Source organism: Podarcis liolepis (genome assembly GCF_965112155.1).
Source record: "Podarcis liolepis genome assembly, chromosome: 8".
Taxonomy (NCBI): domain Eukaryota; kingdom Metazoa; phylum Chordata; class Lepidosauria; order Squamata; family Lacertidae; genus Podarcis; species Podarcis liolepis.
This window is the reverse complement of record NC_139560.1, coordinates 10436366-10464105: the sequence shown is the minus strand read 5'-3', so window position 1 is coordinate 10464105 and position 27740 is coordinate 10436366. Positions and strand designations below refer to the sequence as shown.

The following is a 27740-nucleotide window of genomic DNA, read 5'->3' as shown; positions in this document are numbered from 1 at the left end:
TTGGCCGCTTGATCTTTTTTTTGGGGGGGGGGGGTGCCGAAAAATGCTCACCTGCCAGAATGCAGCACGCAACCGCTCGCGTCGCAACTGCCGATCGCCGCCATTAGCCCTCCCGATTCCGCTGCGGCAGCCAATAGACAGCTGCCCTTGTCGCCAATCACGTTCCCGCTTGCCGCGACAAGGGTAGCTATTGGCTGCGGCAGCAGAATCGGGAGGGCTAATGGCGGCGATCGACAGTTGCAATGCAAGTGGTTACGTGCTGCATTCTGGCAGGTGAGTGATTTTCGGCATTCCCCCCAAATAATCCTCCCCCAAAGCTAACCCCCCCCCCATTTTCTAAATTTTGAGGCCCCCCAAAATAGTGGGTCGTCTTATACATGAGGGCGTCCTATAAATGGAAAAGTACGGTAACTAAAACAAAAACATTACAGCGTATGTATCCATGTTTGTTAGCTGATGTGGTTAAACAGGTTTTTTGGTTGTTGTTTTTTTTTAAAAAAACTGAGTTTTAGCACACATGAAAAACTTAAATCCTTATCTCCTGATGAATAGCCTTTGGGCTATAATGTTAACTTAAATAGGAAACTAGCTTTAGAAAGATTTTTCCTCCAAAAGCATTTTATTTTAAAAAATCCAATTTAACTTTTAAAAAATCCAATTTAAGTAAAAAAAAACAAGCCCCCATTTTATATGTATGCTTTTATACTGTATTTTATGCTGCTTTTATAATTGTTTTAAATTTGTTGTTAGCAGCCCTGAGCCTGGTTTTTGAACCAGGAAGGGCGGGGTATAAATAAAAAAAAATATTATTTTTTTTTTATTTTTATTTATTTTTATTTTTATATATTGGTTTTTATCCACCCTGGCCCTGCCTCAGGCCACCGGAAACCCTTTAGCAACAAAGTATCTGTTTCTTCGCTTGGCCTCAGACATTAGGCCTCAACAAGGCCTGGCCTGCGCCTCAGCCTGTAGGCCAAAAGCCTCCCGCCTACCGTTTCCCCATTCCCGTTTTTTTTTAAAAAATGTTGTTCTGAGAGGAGTCACGAAGGGCTAGTTTTCGCCATGAGCTCAGGAAGTCGCTCTCCCCCAAGCCTGCCTACCTCATGGCGCCTCATGGCTGAAACCAGGACGAAGGAAGAAGCTCCGCCATATGAGTCGCTCTTCTCTCGGGCGGCCATTTTCTTGCCGCATCAGACCATTGATCCATTCAGCTCAATGCTGCCTGCACTGACAAGGCTTGCCAAATTGTTTCAAAAAGTGGGACACAAAAGTGGTTGCGGGGGGGAGTTGTTGTTTTTTATTATTTTTATTATTATTTTTGCAACATCACACAAGAAGAACGACATTGCTGACATGGACTGCCATACATCCAGATTTTCCCGGACATTTTTTTTGCGATTTCCACTCCGACACAGTATTCTAGCTATGTCCGTATGACAAAGCTAACACTGATCGGCAGCAGCTATTCAGGGTTTCAGGCAGGAAGCAATCCTAGCCGTACTGGGGAAATCCCAGGGAATGAATCCATGTGTGTACAAAGCAGATGCACTACTGTGGAGAATGGAGGGATGCTCAGCAGAATCCCTCATATACCACTTTCCTTGTTCAAATGCAACACGACAGCCTTGCGGTGTTGCCGGCAGGCCTTCCTCTCAGATAGCTGCCACCACCTTGCCTTTCTCAAGAGACAACGGAGTGCGCCTGCAGGGGTGAAGTCAAGCCAATGGAGAATCGCAGCGCCTGCTGTGGCTGCAGAGTCATAGAGGAGGAAGAGGAAAAAAGATTTGTCCATCATAATGCCGTAAGCCAAAAATGGCTTATCTCCTGAGTTTATGTCAATAAAACCCAGAAGTTTGAGGAGTTAGGAGTCCGTCATTGTTTATTGCAAAGCAATAGGTTACAGTACTGCTTCTTTGGGGCCAGACACCCCTCACCTTTCTACCTGTTTTGACATTTTAAAGCCAGCAGGATGTTAATTGTGCGAGAGACAAACTGTAGATTAAAAAACAACAACACACAAGCAAAGACAACACAGAGCACCGACGGAGCCAAATTCATCCCCTTGATTACGGTCCCAAAGAAAATCACCTTCGTGCAGCTAAGATTTGAATCGAGAAAGGAGCCTCCAGGGGCACAACCCACCCCTGCAATCCCACTGCTGCTGCACACTCTTAAAAATGTGCCACATATTCATGGTGTCACATCTAATTTTTAAGAATGCGGCCCAGAATTGCAGCTTAGAACTGCCACCCACCACACACGCAGAGAGACACACAATATAGGAAGGGCTGTAGTGCGGCGGTGCATGCCCCGCATGCAGAGCTTGGCTCTGGGTTCAATCCTCAGCATCTCTAGGTAGGGTTGAGAAAGACCCTGCAGAGCTGCTGAGCGTAATACTGAGTTGGTGTGCTGGTGGCCTGACTCAGTAGAAAACAGCTTTCTATGTTCCCTAATTGAAAAGGAAGCGGCTCTGCAGCTTTGTAAGCCTGCCTAGAAGACATCAATATCTATATTTTCAGGAACAGCTGAATTAGGAAGAGTGTTTGTGTGTGTGTCCAGTGAAATGAATCCCTTACGAACAACAGAAACAAACATTTTCATTTGGATCCTATGAAACAAGAATGCCCTCTATGTTTCTCGTGGCGCCCAGCCACCTCGATCAAAAAGGAAGGCTCTATCGTCAGCATACAGTTTTCACTGTTCACATCTCTCTCCCCTGTGCCCCCCCAAACTCCCCACAAATGAATATATGCAGGCATTATGTAAGTGCCATTCAGATTTTCGTCCAGACAAACCTAGCACATCATACAACATCAGAAGGCTTGTTTAGCTCCATTTGGGGCCAAGCAGAGGATTTAAACTGTCCGTCCCTCTCAGGGCATTCTCCTTTGTAATGCATCTCCCTTGAGCAGTAAGACATCCAAACGAAACTTGGTCTGTGTGCACGCGATGTGATTCAAAGGCCTGGTCTGCTGTCTCACTAAGCAAAACCATGAACACTTGAGCATGAAGGCTTCTCAAGAGGAGATCATGGCTGCTTCCATCTTCCTGGTTGTTCCCCTCAATTGAGATATGCCACGGTTTAACTTAGCAAAATCAGGGTTGCGGTTTAGCTTTTTTCCAGCCTAACCCAAAGCCGAAACCAAGGTTTTTCTTATGGCAGGGATGGGAAAACGTATGGGGGGGGGGAGCCAGATCTTTTATCTCCCCCCTCTATTGGCAAACTGGCATTTAGGCCAAGTCTGTGCAAGTTGACCCTCCATTTCCCATAATTCCTTGAGGGAAACCAGGGCTGTTTCTGATGATATGATACTGTTAAATGCATAGTGCAAACGGGGCCTCGGTTTCAATAAGTCCTAGAAAAGAGCAATGCACACTGGAATGCAGTAATTTTGCATTAATTTCACAGCGAAGCTTGGTTTGCGAAAGCCACCCACTCTACTGAGCCTCATGTTCCAGGCAGCCAGTTACCGTGAAGTAAGCCCCACTCAGATTTTGCTGTTGTCACAACTGGCATAAAGTGTGTTTTCTTTTTTTTCTCCTTGGCAGCCCATGCCATTTGCTTTTATCTCATCTCCTTCAGAGACTCAGTTCCCAGCCTTGGCAATTTCACTAAACGTTGTGTGGTTTGTTGGAAAATCCACAAAGTGCATTTCACAGGAAACTAACAGTACTCGACTAGAGCAAACTGCAGATGGAGGGAATCCACCATATCCTAAAAAGACTCTCAATAAGTCTATGCATGGAGGTAAGACCTGGAACTGAGTTATCAAGGGTGCAATTTAAGGGTGTCTCCAAGCAGATGCTCTTTAGGCAGTAAGCCATCCAAGCACCCTATTTTATTTCACCTTGGGAAAGCAGGGGGTCAAAGATGCCAGGCTTTCTTCGTGACTCTGCCGGTTGCATCGAAGTGGTGCTGACAGAAACGGAGACACATTTCCTTTACAGAGCCTGAGATGTTTATATTGCGGAAGGCATTGCATTAAGTGGCCTTTTTATTCCCAGCCATGCAAAATGAGCAAACGCAGCACTTCCGAGCTTATCTTTTGGCACCGCTTCAGAGCACGGAGACAACCTGAGCACCCGGCCAGCTTCTGCAGGGATGTTTGCCTTTGAGGTTTGAAACGCGGAGCCAAGGCCAATATTAGGATAGCATCTAGCGCACAGTGTGAACCCTAGCGCATGATGTGGACAGTTTCCCAGAATCCCTCGCTGTTTCCACAAACAGACGTGGGGGGAAGTTAGGCACAAATCTGGAGATTTGAAAACTACCTTCACTGATACGCTTTATAAACCACCACACCTGAGAGCATTAGGCTAACTTGGGGTGGGTGGGTACATAAACAGTTCAACGTCTTATTCTCACTTCTAGTTTCTGTTACCTCAGGCGGATGCCCCACACTTCCTAATGGTAGGCTGGGTCTAATTAGGCCAGCCTGGGTTAAATAAATAAGAGCACCCAACTGGCCTAATTTGAGAAGCGGGTGCAGTTTTTAAACAGAAATAACATTGTCTTTGCCTTTGGTAACTGAGATAGATGGGGAGGTATCAAATCCACTCGTTTTGTTAGGGGGTGGATTTGCATTTGGCAACCTGACTTTCCTCCCGTTCCTCCCCCCATGCTCTCCCCTAAATCTGCTTTGGGTTAGTGGGAACCATGGGACATATTTAGGGGGTGCACAGGAATCTATATTATATCTAAATTACACAACGCCACTAGTTTCTGCTGGGACATTATTATGATATTTTGAAGGTTTTGTAAAGAATAGTATGGACTTCTGGCAAGATGGACTTCTGGCAAGCGATGGGCTGCACCTCACAACAGTTGGGAGAAATGTTTTTGCCAAAAATCTCAGAAACCTCATCAGGAGGGCTTTAAACTGACTAATGTGGGGGAGGGAGACAGTGCTCCTGAAGGTAGGAGTCTATCAATTGATGAAGATGATCATCCAAATGTCATAGACGAAATGGAGCAAACAGCACGCAGACCTAGTGGTGGGAGGAAAAAATCCTTAAATAAGAGACACGGGGGAATGATTAATGGACTTCAATGTCTGTACACTAATGCGCAAAGCATGGGAAATAAACAAGATGAGCTTGAGCTCTTGGTACAGCAAACTAAATATGACATAATAGGCATCACTGAAACCTGGTGGGATAAGTCCCACGACTGGAATGTAATAATGGGGGGATACAATCTATTTCAGAGAAACAGACCAGACAAGATAGGAGGAGTGGCGTTATATGTCAGGGATGTGTATACCTGTGAAGAAATCCAAGATTTAGAACCTCAAAGCCAAAGTGAGAGCATTTGGGTCAAAATTAAGGGAGAGAAGAATAACAGAGACCTCATTGTGGGAGTTTACTATAGATCCCCAAGCCAAACGGAGGACATAGATGATGCCTTCCTGGAACAGATGGCCAAGCATGCAAAAGGAAGGGAGATAGTAGTAATGGGGGACTTCAATTACCCGGATATTTGTTGGATGTCAAACTCAGCCAAGAGCATAAGGTCAAACAGATTCCTCACTGGCCTTGCAGACAACTTCATTGTCCAGAAAGTGGGAGACGCAACAAGAGGAACAGCCATTTTAGATCTGGTCCTAACCAATGTTGATGACCTGGTTAGTGGGGTAGAAGTGGAAGGATCATTAGGCGCGAGTGATCATGCTCTTCTGAAGTTTACTATACAGCGGAAAGGAGCAGCCAAGCATACTAGGACTCAATTTCTTGACTTTAAGAAAGCCGACTTCATAAAACTTAGGGAAGTGCTGGGTGAGATCCCATGGACAGTAATACTAAAAGGAAAGGGAGTTCATGATGGCTGGGAGTTTGTTAAGAGGAAGATAGTAAAAGCACAACGTCAGGCAATACCAATGAGACGGAAACATGGAAGGTGCTTAAAGAAGCCAGGGTGGCTATCTAAAGAACTTTTAACTGAGTTAAGATTAAAAAAGGATGTGTACAAAAAATGGAAAAGGGGGGAAACCACCAAAGAGGAATTCAAACAAATAGCCAGCACGTGTAGACACAAAGTCAGAAAAGCTAAAGCACAGAATGAACTCAGGCTTGCTAGAGAGGTTAAAAGCAACAAAAAAGGCTTTTATGGGTATGTTCGTAGCAAAAGGAAGAACGAAGAAACAGTGGGGTCACTCAGAGGAGAAGATGGTGAAATGCAAACAGGGGACACAGAAAGGGCTGAACTCCTCAATGCCTTCTTTGCCTCAGTCTTCTCCAATAAAGAAAACAATGCCCGACCTGAAGAATTTGGAGCAAATGATTCAGCAAAGGAAACACAGCCCAGAATAACTAAGGAGATAGTACAAGAATACTTGGCTAGTTTAGATGTATTCAAGTCTCCAGGGCCAGATGAACTGCATCCAAGAGTATTAAAAGAACTGGCAGATGTGATCTCAGAACCACTGGCAGTCATCTTTGAGAATTCCTGGAGAACAGGCGAAGTCCCGGCAGACTGGAGGAGGGCAAATGTTGTCCCTATTTTCAAAAAGGGGGAAAGAGAGGACCCAAATAATTACCGTCCAGTCAGTCTGACATCAATACCAGGGAAGATTCTGGAGCAGATCATTAAGCAAACAGTCTGTGAGCACCTAGAAAGGAATGCTGTGATCACCAACAGTCAGCATGGATTTCTGAAAAATAAGTCATGTCAGACTAACCTGATCTCGTTTTTTGACAGAATTACAAACCTGGTAGATGAAGGGAACGCAGTGGATGTAGCCTACCTTGATTTCAGCAAGGCATTTGACAAGGTGCCCCATGATATTCTTGTAAAGAAGCTGGTAAAATGCGGTCTTGACTATGCTACCACTCAGTGGATTTGTAACTGGCTGACTGACCGAACCCAAAGGGTGCTCATCAATGGTTCCTCTTCATCCTGGAGAAGAGTGACTAGTGGGGTGCCACAGGGTTCTGTCTTGGGCCCGGTCTTATTCAACATCTTTATCAACGACTTGGATGATGGACTCAAGGGCATCCTGATCAAATTTGCAGATGACACCAAACTGGGAGGGGTGGCTAACACCCCAGAGGACAGGATCACACTTCAAAACGACCTTGACAGATTAGAGAACTGGGCAAAAGCAAACAAGATGAATTTTAACAGGGAGAAATGTAAAGTATTGCACTTGGGCAAAAAAAATGAGAGGCACAAATACAAGATGGGTGACACCTGGCTTGAGAGCAGTACATGTGAAAAGGATCTAGGAGTCTTGGTTGACCACAAACTTGACATGAGCCAACAGTGTGACGCCGCAGCTAAAAAAGCCAATGCAATTCTGGGCTGCATCAATAGGAGCATAGCATCTAGATCAAGGGAAGTAATCGTGCCACTGTATTCTGCTCTGGTCAGACCTCACCTGGAGTACTGTGTCCAGTTCTGGGCACCACAATTCAAGAAGGACATTGACAAACTGGAACGTGTCCAGAGGAGGGCAACCAAAATGGTCAAAGGCCTGGAAACGATGCCTTATGAGGAACGGCTAAGGGAGCTGGGCATGTTTAGCCTGGAGAAGAGGAGGTTAAGGGGTGATATGATAGCCATGTTCAAATATATAAAAGGATGTCACATAGAGGAGGGAGAAAGGTTGTTTACTGCTGCTCTAGACAAGCGTACACGGAGCAATGGATCCAAACTACAAGAAAGAAGATTCCACCTAAACATTAGGAAGAACTTCCTGACAGTAAGAGCTGTTCGACAGTGGAATTTGCTGCCAAGGAGTGTGGTGGAGTCTCCTACTTTGGAGGTCTTTAAGCAGAGGCTTGACAACCATATGTCAGGAGTGCTCTGATGGTGTTTCCTGCTTGGCAGGGGGTTGGACTCGATGGCCCTTGTGGTCTCTTCCAACTCTATGATTCTATGATTCTATGATCTTCTCAGCTGCTAAATTTTGATTGCTATGTAGTTAGAAGGACAGTAAAACACCAATACTGAAAATGTGTTGCTTAAAATCTGGAACACTGTAGAAATGGCAAAGGTTACAGGGCACATTCAGTCACTTTACGAAGAATAAATATGGATTAGACATTAACAGCTATCTTCCTTTCCAGCTAACATAAAATGCCATTTATGAGTGAATTATTATTGCAGTCAATGACTGTATTTATGTTCCTCTATCCTATACTTTATTATACTTTATCATTTTAGTGTTCTGTAGAAAGTGTTACTCTTTGGTACTTTAAATACATGCTAATATAGAAATAAATCAGAATAAAGATATACTCATATGGAATGGTGTTGGGTAATTCATAGGTGTGGCCATTTTTTTGGAAAATTGAGTGGAAGTGATTATGTAATTAGAATCAGTCCCTTTTGGTATATGTCATATGATGGAGATAGCCAAGGTGGTTCTCTCCAGATGTTGTAGGAGTACCGGTACCACCAATCCCAACCTGTATGGACAATGCTCAGGGTTAATGGGAATTAAATTCCAACATCTGAAAGGCACCTCATTGGCTATTCCTGATGAATTAGATGAATGACTGACATCCTTGATTACGGATATAGTTTGAAATCTGTATATATGTACATATTCTATATGGTGTGTGTGTGTGTGTGTGTGTGTGTATCTCCAGCTGAACGTATTTGGCTCAGAAAATCCCATTGGCAGCCTTGGCAGAGAATAATGAAGTTGTTAAGGAACTTGCACCTGTCTTGCAGAATAAACCTCAATGGCCATATCGACAACTGGACGTCATCCAGAGCAAATGGTTTTACCTCATGGCCCCAGGACTTTAGCTCCTGTTCATAAATTGAATCATCTAGCCAAGTGGTTGAAATTTTAATTTCTCTTCCTTTTTAAAAAAAAGGAAAAGGAAAAGGAAAAGGAAAAGGAAAAAGGGAGGAGAGGAGAGGAGAGGCGAGGCGAGGAGAGGAGAGGAGAGGAGAGGAGAGGAGAGGAGAGGAGAGGAGCAGGAATCTATCATCAAGCCAGCTAGCCTTGTTCAAAAGCAGAATGATTTTCTCGAAATAAACTTTCTAATGAGTGACATGACAAAAAGTCACTTGGGATGATTCCAATTCATCTCATAACAGAAATGAATAAGGACGAAGCTGTGTCAGCCTGGTTAAGACCCAAGTTTGGGAAACCCTGGTATAGACAACACTAAGCCAAGGTGACCAATGGTCTGATTACATATAATGCATCTTCCTGTGTTCCTTTCTCTCTGCAAGGGAACTGAAACCCAGGAAGAACTGAAGTGCTTTCCCACTTTGGTAGGAGCATCTACCAATATGCCCTCACTCCCGACTGGGCTATTTTCCTTCCGTTCATTACAGATCCCTTCAATACACTCCCCTCATTATGGAGTCTAAATCATGTATCAGTCTACAGCATTAAGAGCAGCCAGGGTACATCTGCTCACTGAAAATTGCTATCGTTCATCACAAGACTGTCCTATTTCAGTGACTCTCGGGGACATGTAAAGGACCCCTGGAAGGTTAAGTCCAGTCAAAGGCGACTACGGGGTGCGGTGCTCATCTTGCTTCAGGCCAAGGGAGCCAGCGTTTGTCTGCAGACAGCTTTCCAGGTCATGTGGCCAGCATGACTAAACAGCTTCTGGCGCAATGGAACGTCGTAACAGAAGCCAGAGTGCATGGAAATGCCGTTTACCTTCCTGCCACAGTGGTACCTATTTATCTACTTGCACTGGCATGCTTTCAAACTGCTAGGTTGGCAGGAGCTGGGACAGAGCAACGGGAGCTCAGCCCGTCGCGGGGATTCGAACCACCAACCTTCCGATCGGCAAGCCTGAGAGGCTCAGTGGTTTAGACCACACCACCACCCGCGTCCCAGTGCAGCCCCAGTTGATTTCAAAGTGATGCAGACCACGTAGGATCTTCCATTCGTGTCAGGACAGACAAGCCGCCTACCCTTCCTTTCCCAGGAAGTATTTTTTTAAAAGATAATGAAGAGTGCTAGAGCAGAGAGCAGCGGCTTAAATAGGCTTGGCTTGGCTAAGTGCATGACAGCTGCTTACAAGTCCAGGAGTAGAAAATGCCCCAAGGAAGATAACCAACAATTTCCCGCCCCCTCGAGTCAAAGTCCTGGGATGTTCAGTGCTCAAAACACACATTGCCTCCGAGAGCCTATGTTCCAGCAACACACACTTAACCTGAAAGGCAAGGCTGCAATTTGGCAACTCAAACCCACTCTTACTGTGCTCCAAAATCCTTTTTGCAAATCTTGACTCTTGCCGGAACAAGCAGCAATTCTCTTTATTACATTTTGTTGCTGTCTTTTGTCTGCCTTTGCTGCACAAAGAGGAAGAAAGGCCTGGCACTTGGGGATATATATATTCAGAATACCAAGCACAGTGTGTGCAGATTTTCCCATGCTCAGTCTGTCCAATGGGAATAGTGATAATATAACGCACAGGGCGGTTGCAAGAAGCTGTGCCAGTTTCAGCTGCTTGGATTTCTTTTTCCATTCTCCGACTTGCTCTGCACTGTAAAATGTTTTGATTCCTCGCTAAAGCCTTCAAAACCGATTAGATTCATTTGAGATCGGTTTTATTTATTTATTTTTTAATCATTTCAACTTTGTGTTATGAATGGAAGAAGAGTCTGCTGGATCAGGCCAAGAATTTGTCCCGTCCTCTTTTAAAGCCATTCAAATGGTGGTTCCACCTCACTGGAGGGGGCTTGCTGTGGCATGGGACCCTGTGTATTCTTATTGGGTGACACAGTCCAGCCCCGTAAGACAGCATAAGCTCTTGCTCAAGTGGGTGGTGCTGTGGTCTAAACCACTGAGCCTCTTGGGCTTGCCGATCGGAAGGTTAGCAGTTCGAATCCCCGTGATGGGATGAGCTTCTGTTGCTCTGTCCTAGTTCCAGCCAACCTAGCAGTTCGAAAGCACACCAGTGCAAGCAGATAAATAGGTACCGCTGTAGTGGGAAGGTAAACGGCGTTTCCGTGCACTCTGGTTTCTGTCACGGTGTTCCCTTGTGCCAGAAGTGGCTTAGTCCTGCTGGCCACATGACCCAGAAAGCTGTCTGTGGACAAACGCCAGCTCCCTTGGCCTGAAAGTGAGATGAGCACCACAACCCCATAGACACCTTTGACTGGACTTAACCATCCAGGGGTCCTTTACCTTACCTTGGTCAAGTCCTAACCATGACAAAGAGGAAAACATTTCAGAAATCTACATGCCGATTCAGTTCTCGTCTGTACAACTTGCGGCCCACAAACTGAATGCCATCTTTGCCAAGAAGCTCGATAAACCTCCAGTTTTTATTTCCAACAAGGAACTATTGAAAAATGGAGGGAGTGCAAAACATGGCTGGTGAGCTGAGTCTCGCACGATGGGCCACAAATAGTGCAGGCCTGAACTTTAGGCTGCACCACCAAGCATGCAATGGAATGACCCCTTTGCCGTAGAGTCACCTGCATGATCTCACGTATGCCAAAACAACACGTTGCTTTCCACCCAGGGCCATACCTTGCAGCATCCAGAGGAGGCAGATGTAGTCTTGTCCCTCTGCACTAGAACATCTCTGTTGAATGTTGATATATTCTGGGGAGAGAGAGAGAGAAACACAAATATAACGTAAGCTGGATATTTTTAGGGTTCAGATTTACTCCAATTGCTAGAAAGCACATTTATAAAGATTCACACACTCTGTACTTTTAAGGTTAGATTAAGAGACGACCTATTTCACCCCGTTCTGCTTGCACAAAACTTGCATAGAGGTTAAAGTCAGACTATGTCAATTGATGCTTTTGAATTCTGGTGCTGGAGGAGACTCTTGAGAGTCCCATGGACTGCAAGAAGATCAAACCTCTCCATTCTGAAGGAAATCAGCCCTGAGTGCTCACTGGAAGGACAGATCGTGAAGCTGAGGCTCCAAGACTTTGGCCACCTCCTGAGAAGAGAAGACTCCCTGGAAAAGACCCTGATGTTGGGGAAGATTGAGGGCACAAGGAGAAGGGGACGACAGAGAACGAGATGGTTGGACAGTGTTCTCGAAGCTACGAACATGAGTCTGACCAAACTGCGGGAGGCAGTGGAAGACAGGAGTGCCTGGCGTGCTCTGGTCCATGGAGTCACAAAGAGTCGGACACGACTAAACGACTAAACAACAACAACAATATAAATAAGATAACCCGGCAACAACAAGCTCACACCTCTCATTGAGTATGCATACATACTCAAGAGTTGGAAAGGCCTCAATCTAGTCCAACTCACTGCAGTGCAGGAATATTAACTAAAGCATCCCTGACAGATGGACGTCCAACCTCTGCTTAAAAACCTCCAAGGAAGGAGAATCCACAACCTCCCATGGGAGTCTGTTCCACTGCCGAACAGATCTCATTGTCAGAAAGTTTAGCCAGATTTTCCTTTCTTGGTTCGAGTCCTACCCTCCGCAGCAGGAAAAAGCAAGCATGCCCTCCTCTTCCATGTGACAGCCCTTGAGATATTTGAAGACGGCTATAGTATCAGTTTCTTCTACCATCTCAGAATTCTGCCATGTCATTCTGCTGCATCTGATTGGAAAGGGTCAGGCTGCACAGAATTAGGAAGTCGAAAAGGGTTTATCTTGCGCCCTCACTTAAAAAAATTAAAGGGGAGGGGGGAAGCTTCCTGTAGATTGCACATTTCCTGCAGGTGCCACGTAATAGTCACTCATTCCGCACTTGTAAGAAGTTGGTCGTTTAGTGTGTGCCGCTTCGGAAGTCCCTGCCTATTGAGATCAAGCATGTGTCTTCACTGTACTCTTTCCGGTGCCGACTAAAAGCATTCTTGTTTAGGCAAGCCTACCCAGATGTTTCGAATTAATCTGCTTTGAATTTGCCCATATTTCAAAAAGGAAAAAACAGGACACCCCCCAAAAAAATTGAGCTTAGGAAGACCCCAAAATGATTGAGCTTTTTTTAAAGGAAACCCCCAAAATTGTTGAGCTGCTACTGCTTTCTTTTTTTTAAGGAAAACTTCAAATTTGTTCAGCTTCTTTTTTTTTTTACAAAACCACCAAAAAACCCGGGATTTTTCTGTTGACTTGTCTAAGATCCAAGACAAATTCCCACTCCCACCCCCCAGACATCAATTTCACCTTTGAAATCCCGGTAATGTCGGGACGTATGGCGGCCCTAGTTTAGGCAAACCTACAGGTGTTTGGAAAGCTGAAGCAATTTTAATCTGCTTTAATATTTTAAAACTTTTGCGTGTTTTAAAATACAACTGAGTTTTTCTTGATTTTAATAACCTTTTGTTAACTGCTTTGAAGTTTGTTCGGGTTTTGTTTTTACAATCAAGTGATGTATAATTTTTATGGAATAAACCCACAGTGCGGAGAGAAAGGGTTAGTGAATTTTCCTCTCCCACTTGCAAGTTTAAAGCGTGCGGAGGGAGATTCTGGTGTGGGTGACATTTACAAAACGAAACAAAAGACACCTACTCTGCAATCTGATATTCTGCAGTCCAAAACACGGAGGCTCATTCTGTACAATGGGCAGGCTGTCTCTTAAAGTAAAATAAAATTTCCCAACAGCTTACAAATCACCAAGACTGCCCCCCCCCTTGCTTAAGGCTCTGCCTGCAGGGATGCGACCCCCAACTGTGTTAAACGTGGCTGTTCTTTGGTATGAAATGTGCAGCACAGAAAATTCCCGTTTCCTTAATGTATGCATTGACTTGCTTGAACTGCAAAGCGCAATTCTGAAATCCTGAGTTGAAGTTTTCTATAAAGTTACTATAGTGACAAACTCGCATGCATTTAATGACTGATAAACCACCCGTTCATCAACGCTTCTCCCACCCACCCGCCCCTGGCAATAACCACCTTCTAAATGCTTTTGAGTTTCAGCTACTCTATAATAAGCAAAACCAGATCCCGGGAGAGATTAAACGCCCCCAAGTCATTTAAAACTAAACTACTGTGGTCAGTTTACTAAGCCGGCCTCCTTCAGAAAGCCACTGCAGGCCAGGATATTGCAGACAAAAACCACAACACCAACACACACACACACACACACACACACACACAGAGAGAGAGAGAGAGAGAGAGAGAGAGAGAGAGAGAGAGAGAGAGGAAGGAAGGAAGTACAATGATAGTAATTGCAGCTTTTGACACTTGAGGTGTGTATTTTTAGGACCCGCTTATTTTGTGACTGTTAAGTTGCGTTAAACTGCATTTAACATTGTGTTTTAATGTTGTAACCTGCCCCGAAACCTTAGGGTGAAGGGCAGGTACAGCAAATTAATAAGAATAATTTGTAAACAGTGGAGATGGCTAAATAAGCCTGTGCTTTGGGGGTTTGCGAATAACAGGAGAGGCATTGGTCACAGCGCCCTAAGCTTTCATCTGTTGAAATGTTAGAGATCATGAGCCGCATCTGTGGCCAGTGATCATGTGACGAATCACAGCTCAGTGGTAGAGCACAGGATCAATCACATGTCCATTCCCTGATACCTCCTAGTACAACAGGGAAAGTATTTGCCCTGAGACCCCATTGAACTGCTGCTGTAGACCAGGAATTGCCAATAGGGCACCCCAGAGATATTGCTGGGTCAAAACTCCCATTATCTGATGACCAGAGATGTCATAATTCAACAGGATATGGAGGGCACAGCATTGATTTCCCCTGGTGTAGACAATAGCGTTTGAAATTAGCGAGGCGCATTATGCACCTCTCAGCCACTTGTGACCAAGCGAAGATGCCTGGGTGCCAGGATGGTGCCCGACATCTCCATCTGGAGGGTGCATGCCTAGGAATCCGTGGATCTGGACTGTTTGTATACACTAACACCCCATCCTGTAGAATTCTATCTGTTATATTTTATCTGCACACGCAGAACGAATTTCAGGAACCAAAATGCTTTCTCTGTGCAGCCTGAGCAGGAGTAGTGAACAACGTTCTCCTTCTCGGTATTGGCGCCTGCCCTGTGGAACGCCCTCCCATCAGATGTGAAAGAAATAAACAACTATCTGACGTTTAGAAGACATCTGAAGGCAGCCCTGGTTTAGGGAAGTTTTTAATGATTGATGTTTTAATGTATTTTTAATCTTTTGTTGGAAGCCACCCAGAGTGGCTGGGGAAACCCAGCCAGATGGGTGGGGTATAAATAATAAATTGTTGTTGTTGTTATTGTTGTTCTTCTTGTTGCTTCTCTTCACTTACCCCACCTGGCTGCCCTGCTCACGGTTGTGAAGAATATTCCTACATTATGAATGGCCCGTGTCACCATTAAGAAAAAGAGGCCAATATATAGGTGGGCTGTCCCTGGATCAAGTGATTTTTCTTCTATTAAGTTCTCAAAGCTCTTCACCTAGCCAGATGTTTAACTGGTAAGTCAGTCGATCCTTTGAAAAATAAGACTTTAGAGCCATCTTACCCAAAAATGGCAACTAGAAATTCCATTTTGGCAAGTATAGCCTTGATTTAAGAAGCCGTTTGGTGCCTAGTTTATACATCTGAGTTTCTAACACTGGTAGACAAGGCTGAACTTGACAGATCAACAGTGGTTCAATCATAAGGCCACTTACTATGTTTGCAGTCCTTTGGAGAAGGGCGCAGTGTTTGTCATGTGGAAGGTTCCTAGATCAGTCCCTAACGAAACACTCCTGCGTGAAACTGTGGAAAGCTGCTGGAAGTGTAGACAGCCCTGATCTAGACGGACCAGCTGTCTAGCTCAGCCTCATACGTCTTTCACATGCAAGCAGTCTCACGCCCCACAGTGCTTGCTTGGAGTCGCCTGCTCATGGGTGCAGGAGAAATCATGCAGTTGGCCGCTTTGCCACCAGTCACAAGCAAATCTAGGTGTTTGGGGGCGGGACGTCGGCCAACAGGGAACACGGGGAGCCAAGCGCAGAACAACCCGTCCACCTCCTCTAAATCGGCACAAACAATTCTAAAAACATCACAACTGCCTTGTCAGACCAGTGCAGAAATCTATATAGTCCAGAGTTCAATTTCCAGCATCAGCCAGCTTCTAGGAAATTCAAGAAAAGGCCATGAATGCAGTGGCGGACCTACATTTTTGTGGCCCTGAACCTTGAATTTTCAGGGGGGGGCCCATCGCAAACCATCAGTGAGGTTTGGGTAACCACTTTTATCTCCTTCAGTGGGGCTGTTCTACCAGAATTTTCTTTTTTTAATGTAACTACTACATCTCAGATTTTGATTAAAACTGCTGAACTGAATTATCTCATATTACATGGAGCACATTTTACAAAATACTCTTTTTCTGTTTTTTCTAGCAACCTATTCATGTACAGTTTCATTGTATGAGAGCTTCCTTGCAACGCCATTTTCTAGAGGCAATATGCATCAAGTTAAGTGCTCTTCAGCAGAACAGACAACTTACCGAGACAGTCCACCTTTACGACATCTATGCTACCCACTCTCAAACTTTGGGATTGTTGATATATATATATATATATATATATATATATATATACACACACACACACACACACACACACTACACTTACACACACACACACACACACAGAGAGAGAGAGAGAGAGAGTAGTCAAATTGAGTTGTGCAACTGTAATCTAGTCTATTAGACCCATTTTCTTTTAACAAGGAGGTCTGAAGTCTGATCCAGGGGACTCCCCCCCCCCCCCAGATTAGAGCTCCTGAAGCTTAAGATTTGTTAAATTTCATAGCAGATTTGCCTCTGCGTGAATTTAGGCAGGGAACTTTCTTTCAGTTGTCTGAGGGTCAGCTTCTCAGAGACCAGATACCAGGGGTATTCAGTGCTCTTTGTTCATTTCAGCGGGTATACTCTAAGTAAAACGTAGTTGAATACCACCCTATGCCCCTTGCCATGTGCAAACATGCCCGGGAGGCAGATTCGAGTGGCTTTTCAAACGCTTCCGTCTTCTTCAGCTTTCTTCTCAGGATTTATTTCCATTTGTGCCAGAGGACTCTCAACTCTAAGAATATGCTGATTTATTCCTCCTACCAGCTCCCGGCTTCTTGGCTTCTTGTCGGGGGAGATTGCTGGCTGCCTTCAAATTAAAGCCCACAAGCTTATGATGTCTATCGGGGGTCCATTTCCTTTTGAAGGCCCCCCGCAGAGCCCTCCATTCAAGCGATAGGAAATTACACGAGTCCGACTGACTGGAGAACATGCAACTTTTACACCTGTGAAGTCCGAGGTAACTTCAAAGCAAAGGAGATCCTGGCTTTGGAATTCGAAATGAGCACTACTTATTCAGGCAGGAAATTATTGAGAGTGGGCAGAGAAATCCCTACGCTGAAAGGTACATTTCCTTATGGGAAATTCCCTTATGGGAATACCAGGGGCAGTGTTCCTTTCAACTCAAGTGAATGGCTTTGCCTGATCTATCATATATATAATGGGTAGGCAAACTAAGGCCCGGATCCGGCCCAATCGCCTTCTAAATCAGGCCCGCGGATGGTCCAGGAATCAGCGTGTTTTTACATGAGTAGAATGTGTCCTTTTATTTAAAATGCATCTCTGGGTTATTTGTGGGGCTTGCCTGGTGTTTTTACATGAGTAGAATGTGTCCTTTTATTTAAAATGCATCTCTGGGTTATTTGTGGGGCATAGGAATTCGTTCATTCTGCCCCCCTCAAATATAGTCCGGCCCCCCACAAGGTCTGAGGGACAGTGGACCGGCCCCCTGATGAAAAGGTTTGCTGACCCCTGATATATATCTAAAGCAGCAGCACTTTGAACAGTCATGGCTTACCCCAAAGAGATCTGCTTAAAGTGGTACGATGCCACTTTAAATGCATAGATGGGGCCCTTATCAATGCAGACAGTTAAGAACAGGGTGTTGGACTCAGTGTGAGAAACTCATATATATAAGCTAGGCAGCAAATGGCTCCTTAAACCAGGGGTTACAGTCACCAAAAACAGAATGCCTAGTTGTCATTTTGGGGCCGAACGGCTCAAAAGTCGTATTTTTCCAATACAGTGGTACCTCTAGTTACGAATTTAATTCATTCCGGGGGTCTGTACTTAACCTGAAACTGTTCTTAACTAGAGGCGTGCTTCCGCTAATGGGGCCTCTTGCTGCCGCTATGCCACCGGCACACAATTTCCATTCTCATCCTGGGGCAAAGTTCTCAACTCGAAGTAACTCTTCTAGGTTAGCGGAGTTTGTAACCTGAAGCGTTTGTAACCTGAGGCGTTTGTAACTCGGGGTACCGCCGTGCAACTTTCTGGCTCCTGAAATTCGTTCTGATTGTGCAGCTAAAATATCATGGATAGAATTCTACAGGATGCGTTGCTAGTGTGTGAAAACAGGCAAGATAAAAGGATCGCCAGACGTGCACCTCCAGATGGCAGAGATGTCAGGCCTGGGCATCTTCACTCGGTCACAAGCGGCCAATAGGTAAAGGTAAAGGGACCCCTGACCATTAGGTCCAGTCGTGGCAGACTCTGGGGTTGCGGGGCTCATCTCGCTTTATTGGCCGAGGGAGCCAGCGTACAGCTTCCGGGTCATGTGGCCAGCATGACTAAGCCACTGCTGGCGAACCAGAGCAGCTCACGGAAATGCTGTTTACCTTCCCGCTGGAGCGGTACCTATTTATCTACTTGAACTTTGACGTGCTTTCGAACTGCTAGGTTGGCAGGAGCAGGGACCGAGCAACGGGAGCTCACCCCGTCGCAGGGATTCGAACTGCCGACCTTCTGATTGGCAAGTCCTAGGCTCTGTGGTTTAACCCACAGCGCAGGTGCAAAATGAGCCTGGTGCCTGGCAAATTTCGGGTGATGGTTGGACTAGATGAACCCTTGTGGCCCCCTTCCAAAGCTACCATTCTGTGATTCTGTGAAGTGCTTGCCTAGTGAACCAACCCAATCCCACAGGAGCTAACCAGATGTCTACCGGAAGCGAAAGATGAGCACAACTCTTGCAACGCCTAGCGACTGGCATTCAGATCTGATCATGGAGGGTGCGCAATAACCATCACAACAAGCAGCCATCTCCAATTATTTGTGTCTCCACCTACTTTCTGCACGCCCTGAAAAGTTTATTACACTCTGTCATTAACCCTCCCTTTTACTTGCATTTCTTCAGCTAAAAAGCCCCCAAAGCTGCAATTTCCCCCCTTGCAGATCCCTGATCATTTTGATTGGCCTTTTCCAACTCGGCAGCGCCTACATATCCAGTTGCCACTCGAGTGTTTGGTAATCAAACACCGAGAAATCAAGTGGCGAGCCTGAAGATGGGAATCAGAGAAGAGCCAGCAAGCACACTTGGAGAGCTGGGAGCGCGTTTTCTGCAAGAAACCGCAGAGAACAGCAACGTTCGGAAAAATGGAGCTTGCAGATTGTTATATGAAAAAGTGCAAGCATAACTAACAGAGGGGGGGAAACAAAGAATCAGAAATGCAAACCATATATTGACAGAGTCTGAAAGGACTAAAAGGACAAATATACAGCGCAGCACCAAAGGGACAATAAAGTATGAACTCCTACAAATACTCCCTTTACAGATAATAAATATATGGAAGAGTAAACGTATTCTCCACCTGCAGGTTCCATTGTTATTGAGAATAAAGGTTCTATGGTCTTAAATGAGCCAGATATTTGCACATGCAGGTGGCACCGAGAGACCATTTGCCTCAATACTTGTATAAGAAATAAAATAATAAAAAACATGTGAGATCGTTCAAGCGCTGTCCTATAGATCCTTTAAGCTCGTGATAGATCATTTCAAGAAGAGAAAACTGGAGATCCTCTGCGAAGAGGAATAATTTAAAATATTGTACTAGGTAATACAGGTTGGCTTTGCACCCTTTCGATCAAGGATGGGGAATATTTCCAATTTCTTTTGGGACAATATTCCAAGGGCCACATGACATTGGTGGGCGGAGCCACAAATGTAGATTCTGCCTCTGTACTGCTGGCTAGTTTCGACAGACACAAACATTTTTTTTAAGCATCCTTCTCTGTCCTCCATCCAGACAAGCAAGAGCAGTTGAACAATCAACTTCTCCTATGGTTTAACATTCCATCCCTCTTCCAAGGGAACTCTGGGAATTGCAGTTCTGTGAAGGACAATAGGCGGGCGTCCTAACAACTCTCAGCACCCTTAAAAAACCACAGCTCCCAGGATTCTTTGGAAGTCATGACTCTTTAAAGCGGCTGATGCTTCTTTTCAAATTTTCAGCGCAGCTGGGCCCCACATGGGATTTTCTGCATCCAGTCTTTCAGTTGAAACCTCATTTAATCAAATTCAATGTTTTCCAGACAAGGTGACTTCCGGTTACGAAAATGCCTGAGATCAATAAACTCACTGGTTTTGGTTCTTTGAGCTTCACAGAGATGTCTTTAAAGGATTTTACTCAAAACAACAAACAGGTGTCAACAAGCAACAAGCAGCTGCTACAAACAGGAGGCAGCCTTCCTGCGTTTACAGGAAAAGTTAGCCGGGAACATAATGGGGTGGTGTTTGGGTTTTCCCCCCCTTCAGGAATGGTCAAAGCACCCAGGGAGGCTGCAGAGTGCAAAGCACCAGAGATGATTTGCAGAAGGAAAGAAAGCACACTCACGATGAGGCCAAACGTTGGAAGATTCAAGAGAGGTAAAATGAAGCATTTCTTTATGTAGTACATACAGTGGTACCTCGGGTTAAGAACTTAACTCGTTCTGGAGGTCCATTCTTAACCTGAGGTACCACTTTAGCTAATGGGGCCTCCCACTGCTGCGCGATTTCTGTTCTCATCCTGAAGCAAAGTTCTTAACCCGAGGTACTATTTCTGGGTTAGCGGAGTCTGTAACCTGAAGCGTCTGTAACCCGAGGTACCACTGTAGTTAAACTATGGAACGCTCTCCCACAGGAGGCAGTGAAGACCACCAATTTTGATGGCTTTAAAAGAAGACTAATTCAAGGCGGAGTGGCCTATTGGTAGCTATACTCTGCCTCCACAGTTTGAGGCAGCAGTGCCTCTGGATACCAGTTGCTGGAAAACACAGGAGGGGAGAGAACTCTTTGCCTCAAATCTAGCTTTCTCACAAGCATCTGGTTGGCCACAGTGAAAACAGGATGCTGGGTTGTTGGGTCATTGGTCTGATCCAGCAGGCTCCACAGAGCCTAGGGCTTGCCGATCGGAAGGTCGGCGGTTCGAATCCCCGCGACGGGGTGAGCTCCCGTTGTTTGGTCCCAGCTCCTGCCAACCTAGCAGTTTGAAAGCACATCAAAGTGCAAGTAGATAAATAGGTACCACTCCGGCGGGAAGGTAAACGGCATTTCCGTGCGCTGCTCTGGTTCGCCAGAAGCGGCTTAGTCATGCTGGCCACATGACCCGGAAACTGTCTGTGGACAAACGCCGTGTCCCTCCGCCTATAGAGCAAGATGAGCGCCGCAACCCCAGAGTCCTCCGTGACTGGACCTAACGGTTAGGGGTACCTTTACCTTTACAGTTAAACATACCAAAACCCCCGCTCCCCATCCATGAGAATTTCACTGAAATTTTGGATAAGTTTGCAGTTTCTTTTCTCATTAATTAATGGAGAACGGTTAGGGGAAGAATGCCATATTTTGGGGGACACCATTACTTCATTTAGTTGTTGAACAATACCAGTGAGGCAATGAATCTCCAAGATATGTCTCATGGGCCTGCCCTGTTTGTGAGAATCGAAGTTCCTATTCAATGCTTTGTTGCTGCCGGAGGGAGACAAAACAGTCTGGGAAGGGAACCCACACAAAGCAAAACAATGCCCAAGACTGTAAGAGGTTTCTTCTCCTGCCAAAAAGGTTTCTGCCGCAGCAATGCTAGGTAATACCACTCTCAGACTGCCTGGAACCAGCCAGGTGGAGGAGAAATAATAATGGGGATGGGAGACGATGACAGTTTGGAAAGGGTATCAGCAAATTGATTTTGACAGCTGTATGGGAGAAGGATTTTTAGTATTCACAGATGGATATGACAGCACCATCACAAAGTGGGGGAGAGCACAGGGAGACAGAATTTCCATTTCCTCGGTTTGAAGTGCTATTGTCAAGTAGCTGGTTAGATATACAGCAGCTGGGGAGGTTACGGAGTAAGAAGATGGAGAGATTTCCCTTAGCAGAGCCGTGTCCAAATGTTTGGCTGGTCAGAAAGTTAGTTCTGCTGTGCTTCCTGCAAAACAGGGGTGGAGAGCCTCTGAACCCCCAGACGTCACTAGGCTTCTATTTCCATCATCTGCAACCAACATGGCCAATGGTCCAGGATGACTGGAGCTTGAGCAACAACATCTGGCGGGTCAGAGATTTATTGGCCCCTTTGTGTCCCGCCTATCCTCAAAAGATCCCAAGCATCTCTTTCTTCCTATTTCAGAAGAAGTAGAAGAGGAGTTTGGATTTGATATCCCTTATCACTACCCGAAGGAGTCTCAAAGCGGCTAACATTCTCCTTTCCCTTCCTCCCCCACAACAAACACTCTGTGAGGTGAGTGGGGCTGAGAGACTTCACAGAAGTGTGACTAGCCCAAGGTCACCCAGCAGCTGCATGTGGAGGAGCGGAGACGCGAACCCGGTTCCCCAGATTACGAGTCTATCGCCCTTAACCACAACACCACACTGGCTCTCATGGACTCTCTACACCTCTCACTGGCTCTTTATCCTCACACCACTTCTTGTGACCTTGAACCCTGGGTATCTTGACCCCCGGATCGCCTGACTACATTAACTGACATACTCCTGACCAGGCATAGGCAAACTTGACCCTCCAGATGTTTTGGGACTACAATTCCCATCATCCCTGACCACTGGTCCTGTTAGCTAGGGATGATGGGCGTTGTAGTCCCAAAACAGCTGGAGGGCCAAGTTTGCCTATGCCTCCTTCTGACCTTAGCACTGGACTGAACCTTGTATATGGGCTCTGCCCCTCTGTATCCTCAAGTACTCGACTGGTTAACTAGCTTCTCCCTCCACTGAGCTCTGCAATGGCTGGCAGCACCAGACTACGACATTCACCTGCTTTGACCTTAACCAAATACTTCAGTATCCCAAGCATGAAGCATTCTTTACGGAGCTTGGTTTTTGCAGATCACAAAAGCTCACAATGGTGAGCACTTCTCATGGCAGCTTGGAGAGCTAGGAGTTGCATATCTGCTATTTCTATCTCGTGCTGGAGGTTTTCTTTAAAGGGGGGGGGGAGCAATTGTACTCTCCGCAGGCACAGGGAAGTCCTGATGAATGTCATTCTTCATGCTCATGTTGAGTTAGCAGCACATGAAGCAGAAATACAGTGGTACCTCGGGTTAAGTACTTAATTCGTTCCAGAAGTCCGTACTTAAGCTGAAACTGTTCTTAACCTGAAGCAAAATTTTAGCTAATGGGGCCTCCTGCTGCTGCCGCGCCGCCGGAGCACGATTTCTGTTCTCATCCTGAAGCAAAGTTCTTAACCTGAAGCACTATTTCTGGGTTAGAGGAGTCTGTAACCTGAAGCGTATGTAACCCAAGGTACCACTGTATGTCTTATTTTTTTCCACCCAAGAACAGAATTTTCATTCCCTCCCCCTGGTCAGTGCTTTCAGACACACTGAAGTTTCATTTTTTTAAACTGAAGTTTTTTAAAAAATATTTTTGCCAATTGGGCATGTTTTACCCCAAACAATGGGGAAGTGGGTGATTATTATTATTATTATTATTATTATTATTATTATTAATACTCTGCTCACCTGGCTGGGCCTCCCCGCCACTCTGGGCGGCTTCCAACAAAATATTAAAATACAGTAATGCATCAAACATTAAAAGCTTCCCTAAACAGGGCTGCCTTCAGATGTCCAGCAGGGCTTAATAAGAAAAATAATAAATTTATATGCCACCCACCTGACTGGGTTTGCAAGGGGTTGGACTCGATGACCCTCGGGGTCCCTTCCAACTCCTTGATTCTATGATCTAGTCCAGCACATTGGCTGCCCCTGACATAAAAGACCATCCCAGATAAGCCTGCCCTCCCTGAAAGGTTGGCTGGGGAGGCAAGAATCTGTTCTCTGGGTCCTGAGAATGGCAGAGGCATGGCTGGTTGGGACAATGGGTAGGGCCCCTATCACAAGGCCCTTATCAGAAGACGGGGCCTTTGACTGCGGAACTCCTTGCCACAGGATAACTGGTTGGCTCCCTTGCCTTTGCTGTCTGGCGCACGTTATTTTGCTCTGTCAGGCGTCAGAGCTTCAGGGACGAGTCTAGCTCCCCCCCCCCCTTCTGTTTTTACAAGGCTTCAGCTTTTAAAGCCATTTTTATCTGTTGCTGTTATTGTACTGCATAGTCATTGTTTGCTTGCTTCTTTGCACTTTGTCAACCTTAACTGTTAAGCTGCCCAGGCTCTGCAGCGCAGCAGAAGGGTGGAGTGCACATCTTTTCATTAAAAAGCGTCTCTGGCGAGAGAGAAATGCAGGGATTTGGAAATCTGTCCATTTTGCCCGAGAAAAGCAAAGGGGGCAAAAGACTCATTGTTTCTCCATGCCGCTAGCAAGTTATTTTTTCCCATTTTGGGGTCTCTGCCTGTTTGCCTAAGTTGATTACGCAGCAGCACTTGGTCTCCTAATCTTTGGCCAACGTGACTTATAAACGTTCTGCAGGAGGCAAATGGGCATCTTGAGAACAGACCCTAAACAGACTCATTCTCCTTCTACAGCAATGGTCCCCAAACTTACTGGCTCTACAAGCTCATCCCCAGTGCCCCCTAAAGGTAAAGGGACCCCTGACCATTAGGTCCAGTCGTGGCCGACTCTGGGGTTGTGGCACTCATCTCGCTTTATTGGCCGAGGGAGCCGGCGTACAGCTTCCGGTCATGTGGCCAGCATGACTAAGCCACTTCTGGCGAACCAGAGCAGCGCACGGAAACACCATTTACCTTCCCGCTGGAGCGGTACCTATTTATCTACTTGCACTGGTGTCCTTTCGAACTGCTAGGTTGGCAGGAGCAGGGACTGAGCAACGGGAGCTCACCCCGTCACGGGGATTCGAACCGCCGACCTTCTGATCAGCAAGTCCTAGGCTCTATGGTTTAACCCACAGTGCCACCCGCGTTTCACCCACAGCGCCTACCCTACCCTATAAAAGCATTATTCAAAAGAGCCCAGTAAGAAAGATAACAGCGCAGCAAAATCCAAAACAGTTAACAATTAATTGCACATTTATTCCAAATCCAATTAAAACGATTTAGTTCCATTCTTCTGCAGAGTCTCGCACTCTATCTTTGGATATGAGCCTCTCCAATTTCTCTCCAGAGTTCTGTGTTGTTTGCTTCCCATACCCACGTATTGTAAACCACTCCTGCTAGTCTTAGTCCACCCATCGCAGAGGTGGTCAGTCTCGCTGGACTTTCAAAAATTTAGGGTGTCCAGACTAACACTGCATTATTCCATCGGCCCAAGTCACTTCTCATCACATTTTGATAATGTTCCTAACACTCCACGTTCCATGGCATGTTGTGTTGCCCTTCAGCTCTTCATGGTTCTCTGGTCATTAGTTTAATTAATTCAACAAAACTGCTGAAAACTTGATCCATCGACACCAGCTTCTCAAAGGCACCCCACTTAAACTCCCTTGCCTCTTATTGCCCTACTAGGAAATCCCTGGGGCGGGGGGCGGTACTGTACCAATTTAGGAACCACAGATCTAAGCGATCTTACAGATCTATACAGGGGCAGGCAGGCTTTCTGCTGCGGATTACCCTAACGTTCTGAGCGGACCTTGTATCCGAGTGCTTTAGAAGCAGGAAATGGAAAGGTTCCTGATCTCTGGAGCACTTGCAACATACATTTTGTCAGGGGAGGCAGCAAAGAGGTGAGAGATGAGCAGGTAAGCAGATGAAAGGGCGTGCACTCAAGCTCTGCTTTGCAAATTGTGCCAATACACCATAATGACTTTATTTGCCAGTATCCAAAGAAAACCTCACCCAAGGTTTGTAACAAAGTCCATAAGCTCACAAGACTAGAAGACCTGCTCCCTGTTGCATGACCCATTTCCACCTGGCCTAGGGGGCGGAACCCAGACTCGCCCTGAAAAACCAAGAGGATCCTGGGAGGCCAGTGAGACATTGCTGGAACAATTCTTGGATGGGGGCAACTGGCTAAAAAATGTTTTAATTTTGGTTCCTCTGTTTTGTTTTTTGTTGGGTTGGGGTTGGTTCAATGTTTAGTTGGGGCAGGCAGTTATTTTAATTTGGGTGTAACTAAACTGATCATTACTATTTTGTTTTTATTATTGCACTGGTTTATTTATGGTCTGTATAAGATATTCAGCTTTTTAATGTTTGATGTTTTGTTGTGTTTTTATATACAGTGGTACCTTGGTTGTCGAACACCTTGGCTCCCGAACAAATCAGCTCCCAATGCCACAAACCCATAAGTGTTCCGGTTTGCGAACGTTTTTGGGAAACCTAACATCCCATACAGATTCCGATTGAGTGCAGGAAGCTACCGCAGCCAATTGGAAGCTGTGCCTTGGTTTTCAAACGGTTCTGTGAGTCGAATGGACTCCCGGAATGGATTAAGTTCAACAACCAAGGTACCACTGTATTTTGTAAACCACCCAGAGTGGCTGGGGAAACCCAGCCAGATGGACGGGATATAACTAATAAAAATTTATTAATTCTTATTCTTATTATTATTAATTACTACTACTACTACGTCCCAACCCATATTGCTTTGCTGCGCTCCAGGAAACCATGATCACCAGTAAGCCAAGGACAAACTCTGGCTCCATCATAGTTTCTTGAATTTCAGATTCAACTCTACACCAGGAATTGTGGTTTGTTTCCTCCAAGCACAAGTGAGAAGACATACGGGTGCACACATGATAAGCCAAACTTTACGGATTTCCATGACATGCGAGCAAAGCCTTGGTCTGCCAAAGCTTTGCCACGGATCTATTTCAAGCCCCAAGTTGGGAAGAAGAGTTTGCAGACCAGGGACGGAGAATCTTTTGAGCCCCCGGTTGTTGTTGTTGTCCGACAGTTTCTTCCCGTTATTCCTGACCGTTGGCCCTGCTAAACAAACACACCCACACCACAATCTGCTAAGACTGGGCACACGGCGCAAGCGTTGCAGAACCTGGTCTCCTACAGGTCACTGCCCCCGTCCCCGCCCCAGCTATTTCTGTTTGTTCATTTGTGGCCAAGAACTGCTGATACCAAATCTTAGGACTGGCAGAATGCCCAGGGACACGGAATAAGCCAGCAAAACCATCTGCCAAACTAAACGTTATTTGTGCATGTGTCCGAACTCAAATGTTTCCTGAGATAACGGAGATTGCGGGAGATTGGGGAACTTACAGGGGGAGATCTCTCTGTGTTTAACCCCTCCAGTGCATGATACACACTAACTAAAACGCCCATCCACTCAGGGGAGTATTTCTACACCAGCTGAGTTTTGGAGGCTGCCCAGAACATGCCCTAACTGCTAGGTTGGGACATTTGCAGTGGAGAGAATCAGCTTTCTGGGGGAGGGTTAAGCAACGCGCCCCCCCCCCGCCCCACATCCCAGTTCTCCCATGCAAAAATGCCCCCAGGACCTACATCAGTGCTGCAAAGGAATCGCAAGATGGGGAGCTTCATTTTTTTCAGGGTTTTGACAACTCGGCTCCGTCCGTGGATGCAGAATGTAGCCATTGTGGTGGCCAGAAGCCATCGAAAGAATTTTCTCCCATGAATTTATCTAATCCTCTTTTTTTTTTAAGCCACACATGGTAACATGACAGCCATCTCCAAGTATTTTAAAGGGCTGGTGCAAAGATGGAGCAAATCTGATTTCTGCCGCTCTGGAGGGCAAAACCCGAAGCAATGGGTTGAAATTAAAACAAAG

At 45.7% G+C, this 27740-nt stretch overlaps 1 protein-coding gene and 1 long non-coding RNA gene across 5 annotated transcripts in view; one reads left to right on the top strand and one right to left on the bottom strand.

Moving 5' to 3' along the window:
• Window positions 1-27740, bottom strand: part of ST3GAL1 (ST3 beta-galactoside alpha-2,3-sialyltransferase 1) — a 116803-nt gene that overhangs the window by 61064 nt on the left and 27999 nt on the right. For 2 of the 4 annotated variants that reach the window (XM_083516934.1, XM_083516936.1), the window contains exon 2: window positions 11457-11531. The gene's annotated coding sequence lies outside the window, so the exon portion shown is untranslated. Of the gene's footprint in view, window positions 1-1100; window positions 1181-11456; window positions 11532-15501; window positions 15687-27740 lie in introns of those variants that run through there. The other 2 variants (XM_083516935.1, XM_083516937.1) reach the window with 2 other exon arrangements.
• On the top strand, window positions 201-26718 carry LOC310713269. The gene is made up of 3 exons (XR_014529170.1): window positions 201-273; window positions 20416-20526; window positions 26664-26718. It is a non-coding gene; the product is annotated as an uncharacterized lncRNA (long non-coding RNA).